The sequence below is a fragment of the Ursus maritimus genome, unplaced genomic scaffold (assembly GCF_017311325.1).
Source record: "Ursus maritimus isolate PB19 unplaced genomic scaffold, ASM1731132v1 scaffold_32, whole genome shotgun sequence".
Lineage (NCBI taxonomy): Eukaryota > Metazoa > Chordata > Mammalia > Carnivora > Ursidae > Ursus > Ursus maritimus.
This window is the reverse complement of record NW_024425786.1, coordinates 26,304,235-26,311,268: the sequence shown is the minus strand read 5'-3', so window position 1 is coordinate 26,311,268 and position 7,034 is coordinate 26,304,235. Positions and strand designations below refer to the sequence as shown.

Genomic DNA, 7,034 nt, shown 5'->3' with positions numbered 1-7,034 from the left:
AACTGGATACAGATTCTACCACGTTTTCGCTTTTCACTGAACCTCAGGAATAAGCTGAACAAACACAGGAGCATGGTGAAACACTTTCTCCACTCCAGCATGAGAGAAAGAGGCAAGAAAAAGCACAGTGCTGGTTGTTCAGAAAGCCGCTTACGCAAATTTTTGGGCACAGGCACAGGCGCGAGGGCCAGGCACGGAGGGGCGGGGCAGGCTACAATTTGGGGTTAGGACCTTCATAAAAACACAGCTTTTGAATCCACCGGCTTAGCACACAGGCCAAAGGGAGGCACAGAGGCTTGTGAATGAGGGGACAGCAAGCTTAAGCAATGGTGAAGGCTGTGTACAGAATAGTGCCCATAAGGAGAGAGTGAGACAGAAAAAAGATGGAGACCAGGGAGAAGAGAGTCCACAGTGGGGAGGCACAGGCATTTGCACGGCCCCCGCTAAGCTTAGACTTTCCTTACTTTGTGGAGATCGGAAGGTAAGCCCAAGGGAGCTAAACTTGACACGAGAAGGGCAGAGCGTGCAGATACTAAGCAGGAAAAAAGTGCACAGAAGGGAGAATTGAGGGAGGCGAAGCCGCATTGCGGCTGACTCAAACAGGCCTTACAGATGCCGGCCACAGGCCAAGCTTGCGGGCCATTTGCTGATAGGCGAGCAGGCCGAGTCCGCTTACGGTATCCTGGGCCTCAGGGGATCTTCAATTCTCGATCTGCGTAAACGCTTCCTCAAACGGCCGGCTGTGGCGGAAGAGGCACGCGCGCTGGCACCGGAGCCACTTTTCACATGCACTTTGCCAGTCCACAGAATCGAGAGCGCTCCACTCACCATTTGCCGGCACAGGTGTTTACAACATTTCGAAACGGAGGTTCTTCCTGCCTACCAGGAGAAGGCAACGACTGATGAGTTTTATCCAGCTTTAGCTACACCCCTTTGAGGAACGACTTAAATACTCAAACACCAGAGCACAAAAGCTTAAGTAACCGCTGGTTTAAGGGTAAGCTGCTTTCGTAAAAGTACAGAATCCCGACTTCAGTGTATAGTTTCAGCATAACTCACTAAGGGCTTCTAGCTCTCATGGACATTGAATTTGGAAATGACAGAGTTCCACCTGTGTCAAAGGAAGGGAAGCCACAGCATTACATTACTTTTGAACAACAGGGTTACTACAGAGCACTAGAACTCATCCTTAGCTGTTGAGGTATTTTTGAGGGGCTTTGGTGCTACTCACGCGCATTTTTGGATCCCGAAGCTTCAAGAATAGTCTCACCTTTGAAACTTACAGAATTTCACTTCCACCTCAGACTTTGGCTTTGAGGCGGAGGTGACTTTTGGCTAGGTTGGCACTAGGCGACAGGCTTTGAGGCAAGCTTTGGTGGCACGTGGGCTTAGTGTGACCACTGTGAAGAAGGTATGGTTTGTCCCCCCGCCGGAACACCTTTACTTTGCCAAAAATGACCACCTCTTCGCTCCTCTCTTCTCCCACACAGGGCACCTGCCCAGGGGAGAATTTTTGGCACTCAGAGTCCGCTCTATTACGGCTTTGAAGGGGCTCCACCAGCTCCAAGAATTTTCAACTATTGTGGCCACCAGGTTTGCTGTAACTCCAGGAGCTTGAGGGTCACATCCTGGTATAGAGCTGCAGGAGGTCCCAAACACTTCGAGGTCCTGGAAGGTGGCCGGGCAGGGAAGAGGGGCACCTGCGTGGAGAGGGACAGAGGAGGGACAGTCGGAAGATCACCACGGCCAAGGAGAAAGCCCCATCCACCCTCACCATCAGGAAGCTCGCACCGGGAGAGTGGGGTTGGGGGGTGGGAGGCAGGGAGACAGAAAGAGCCCAGGCCTCTCCGTCGTGAGGCACATACACCTGGTCTCACCTCAGGCATATACATTTCCTGGTGGGCTCAGCCCAGCCAGCACTCACCATGCTTTGCTGACACAGCCGGAAGAACTGCTGAACCTTCTGGGACAGGAGATTTGCGTGCTGCCCACGGCACTGCGGATCTTCTCCAGGACTGGGGAATAAGAGGAGATTCAGAAGAGGGACGGTTGCCTCTCCTTTCCCAGCCTCAGGAGGTCTGCCTGAATGACTCAACCCTGCCTTCTCTGGCACTCTCTGTCGGTCTTTCTCCTCCAGCCCCTCCCCATCCCATCCTCAAGTTCTAACAGGTGGCTCTATCCCACTTCACCAAGAAGACTGTATCCTCAGACACCAGTGTTTCTTCAGACAACCTCCATTTCTTAAGCACTTATCCTCTTATTGTCCTTCTTTCCTCCCATGTCATGGAACAGAGGAAACCAGCCCCCACCTGGCCCTTCAGGCTCACCCAGGCACTAGCTCAATGACCACCCATCGGCAGAACTTTGTCACTCATCAGTATGACTCCTTGGCCCATCAAGGATTACTGAAAATTTCATGTGCCTGACTCTTGTCCTCTAGTCACTACCCCATCCAACTTAGGGATTCTGAGGTATGGCTGCGTCTCCCCTCAGATGGACTTGCAGGGGAAGGGCCACGGCCTCGCTCCGTCAGGGCCAGGTCTGGGCAGAATCTCCTACACCTAGGCCTCGGACAGTGATCGACCTTGTGCACCGGCCGGCCCTCCACCTCGAAGTGTGCCCCACTCCTGGATCAGCCCTGGAATCCCACACCAGCCAGATGAGCGGAGTGCCCGACCTCCATGGACTGGGTGACTTGGACTGGCCCCATGTCCCTAGAAGGGCGGCCACTTGCACCTGGTTCCTTGCCCAGTCCCATCCTGGCCTCGGAAGCTGCTCCCCACTTCCTTCAGAGCTCCCAGCATGCCCTGCTGCCCCAAGAGGGGACCCCAGAGATCCAGGCCAAAGAAGCAAACCATGAGGAGGCACACTCAAGGCCACGGAGGGCCCTCCCGATCAGGAGCCCACCGCCCAGCCGCGGCTCTGAGCCTGCGCACACAGGGTCCCTCACTCACTCTCCTCGACCGCTCGTAGTCCTCCGCCTCACGCTCCATCTGTTGGCACCAGTGCTCCAGCTTCTCCACCTGCCCTCAGCATCTTGATGAACCACTCGCCGTCCGCGAGGCAAGGGACGGCCTGAGTCGGGGAGGCTGCGTGAGCCGCGCTCCATCCAGGAGTCCCGGCTGGACCCGGGGCCGGGGAGGTGGGCGGGGGCAGGAGCCTGGCGACCCATCGGTGGCCCGGCTCTATACGGCAGTGGGTAGCCCTCGCGGTAGGCCCACTGGCCCTGCGTGTGGACCGTGCGGAGAAGACTGAGTAGTGGGGGCCCGGGGCCCGGGCTGGGGCTCAGCGTGCCTCTGGAAGGAGCGTCGAACTGCAGGGCCTTGTCTTCTGTGGCCCGCAGTGGCCAGGCCGGCCAGGCCTCCCAGTTCCAGGTCTGCCTGCACACCCGCTGTCACGCTGTTGGAGCGCTTGAACCTTGCCCGCCTGGTGAGAGAGGTGACTGTCATCGTGGCCCCTGCCCAGTCTTATTCCCACCCTCACCCCACCTCTCCAGGCCAAAAGGAAAGGAATGAGAAAGCGTCTCAACGTGATGGCCATTAACCCACGACCTTTAAATACACCAGTCCCTGCAGGTAGGTACAGAATTCCTGTTGCAATGCCTCTGGACAGGGGGTGATATTCAAAATATCTAACAGTCTGTACTCCGGGGGCAGAAAAATTGCTGGCACGCACCCATCGGAGACGGACACACCCAGAGGAGCTGAGCACCGAGCGCTGCAGAAGCTGGACCGTGGGGCAGAGCAGAGAAGGCGAGAGAGGCCAGGGTGGTGGCTCTTTCCCAGTGAGTACGAAGTATTTCAGCTATTCAACTATTTTAACAAATAATATGTCTTTGCTAGTTTCACCAACTGCATGGGTTTGTCTCAGCCCTTCAGAAATGAGTAAACTCAAGCCCAGAGAGGACTGTGGCCACCCGGCTAGAAAGTAGCTAGCCAGGATGCAGGCCAGGGCTGCTGGCTTGCGGACCCAAGCACTTTCCACACCAGCTGCTAGAACATCAGGAGGAACTGCCTGGGAGGCGGCTGGAGGGTGGGAAGAGCCTGCAGCTGAAAGGACTTCTCCTCTAGGGACCCCCAAAGCCCAGCCCAGAGCCTGGCCAGACACAGTCAGCCAGCGCCAGTGGAGCTGAATTAAGTTGTTGGCAGAGAGACACAGGGCCTGGAAATTTCTTGTCTTTGAGTTAATATGCAAATCCTCTGCAAAACAGAAAGTCAATTGGCCTTGTTCTTTGTCACCCCCCCTCAGTTCAGAGCTCTTTCTATGCAGAAACCCATGGCCCCTGAAGTGCATGGAGCTGGGGTCAGACAATCCCTTAAAGAGTGGGAGTCAGGAGATGTGGGGGTGGTGGGGAGAGGTGAGCAAAGTTTGACGTCTGGAAATTTCAGGACCATGAAAGAAAGATCCATGTGTCCTAACCCACCTCCAGCCCATTATGGTCTGAAGAGAGAGAGGACTTGGGGAGCTAGCTCTTGGGGGACCCCTCAGCTTCCCTGAAGTCTCCTCAGCCCCACAACTTCAGTCTTCCTCTTGCTGCCCAGAGCCTTCTCTCCCTGCCTGCCTTGCCTGCCTGCTTCCTCCAGCTGGCGGGCTGCCTGCTGGGAGCCTGTTGCCATAGAAACCAGGCCCAGAAGGATGCTGCAGAACCCAGGAAAGAGATGCACTCATGTGCAGTCTCCAGCAAGCCCTGTGTCCCCACCCCACCCAGAGAGACACAGAGAGAGAGAAGAGAGAGAGAGAGAGGAGGGAGAAAGCAAGAACATATCCGCACCTCCCACATGCTCTTCCCCTGGCATCCGCCTGCCCTGCCCTGGTCAGGATTTGTACCACCTCTGCCTTGACATCAGGTCAGCCTCCTTTCAAGACACCTGCATCTCCACTCAGCACAAAAGCAAAGCACTAGAGGAGGAGTCAGATCTGAGTTCTAATGCTGGCTGTGTTGCTCTGTGCCTTTGGGAGTCACTCACCCTCCATCTTTCGGCGCGTGTGTGTAAATATATTATATGATACATGATTATATGTAAATACACACGCACACATTTATACTATACAAAATGATAGAAATGGGCCAGTAATCACCAAGGTACTCTCTCTCAAAAATTACACCTTGCATATTTTCGGATCAGGGGGCCCAACATTTCCTCACCAATCCACTCAGATCACAGGCAGTCTTCCTAAAGTGGCCCTCTGCCCAACTCGTTCCCCTGCCCAAAATTCTTCCCGCTGCCAACAAGATAAAGTTCAAGTTTCCTCTGCTGGCGTTCACCCAACATGAGCATCGACTCTGGAAGCAGTCCTCTCTCCGACCTCATCCCCCTGCATTCTCCTTGCTCCCCAAGTAGATACTGGCCCTGACTCTAAGCCTTTGCACGTGCCATTCCCTGTCTAAAATGGACTGCCCCCTCCTCCCTCCCTGTCCATTCCGACTCGAGTCATCCCTTCCTCTGAGTGCCTCCTGACTGCCCCCAGGACCATCCTCAGCCCTGTACCTCCCTCAGCAGCCTTCTTGCATATGGAAGCAGCCCCATGTCCCGCTAAATTGTTCTGTCTCAGCTGAGAGTCTTGTGTGTCTAACTGAACTGTTCGGATGCACGTTGGCTCCACCTCGAATACTTCTGTGCCTCTGAGCTCCAGTCCACCTTTGGCCACTTCGGAGCTCAGCCGCTGGCAGAACCACACACGGAAAGGTGGGGCTTGCCCGGTAAAACATCAGCCTTCCCTGTCTGCTTCCGTGGTCCCCTCACAAAACATGGATCTGTCCTTCAGAACCACTGCGTGTGCTGCCTTAAACCCTGGCCTCTGAGGGGTCCCAAGAGAGATCACATCTGGTCTGGATGGAACAGGCCACGTGGTCTGGAACAGAAGCATGCGTAAGTGCCCCAGGCTTCCTGGTTCTCAAGTCACGACTTCAATGAGGTCTCATCACCATGTCCACCTCAAGGAAGACTAAAAAGTTGAGGAGCTTATGGGATGCCTTGAAGCACAGTCTCCACCAGTACTCCCAGCTGGGGGACAGGGACCACCAGTACTCCCAGCTGGGGGGCCAGAGATCGGCGCAGTCCCAGCAGGAGACGGTCAACCTTGTGCAAGTGGTATTGAAAACCTGCAGTGTGAGGCAAACCATGAGACTCTTAACTAAGAGAACAAACGGAGGATTGCTGGGAGTGGGGGGGTCGGTGGGGATGGCTGATGGGGAGATGGGCATTATAGGAGGGCACTTGACCTAATGAGCACTAGTGTTGCATGTAAAAAGATGAATCACTAAATTCTACTCCTGAGGAGCCTAGGTGGCTCAGTCAGTTAAAGCGTCTGACTCTTGGTTTTCTTTGGACTGAGGTCATGATCTCAGGAGCCGTGGGATCGGCCATCAGGCTCTGCGTTCAGTGCAGAGTCTGCTTCAGATTCTTTCTCCCTCCCCCTGCCCCTCCCTGCTCAAGTGCTCTCTCTCTCTCAAATAAATAAAAATCTTTAAAAAAAAAAATTCTCCTGAAACCAATACCATACTATATGTTAATTAACTTGAATTTAAATACAAATTTGGAAGAAAAAGAAAATAAAAAATAATAATAAACCAGCAGTGTGGGACATGATCAACCAAGAAATAAGCAATGAAACAAAAGCAAAGCACTGGGAACACAGACATTTCAGGGTGGGTGGAGACAATAAAGCCCCAGAGGCATCTAAGCCAGAGAGAAAAAGGAAGGAGAAACCAGGGCAAAGTCACCTAAAGGCATACAGGAGACAGAAGGGTCTCAAGAAGGAATGAGTAATCAACATGGAAAATGCTACCAGTTGAGAATTAAAGGTGTCCCTTGATTTGGCACAACAGAAGCCACTGGGGACCCGGGCAAGGAAGTCAATCTGGTGGAGTATGGGGGGCTGACACAAATGGCAGGAGGTTGATAGGAGGTCTAGAAACTAGGCAAGACAATTCTTTCAAAGAGCTTGGTTGAGAAAGGAGGAAAAGAGAAAAGACAATGTATCTTTAAGGGAGGGATATTTTAGTTATTTGTCAGTTATATGTCAATAAAGCT

At 53.7% G+C, this 7,034-nt stretch overlaps 1 pseudogene; it reads right to left on the bottom strand.

Moving 5' to 3' along the window:
• Window positions 1–1,577: 1,577 nt before the first annotated feature.
• The window catches only part of LOC121099808, a 37,705-nt pseudogene continuing 32,248 nt past the window's right edge, over window positions 1,578–7,034 (bottom strand).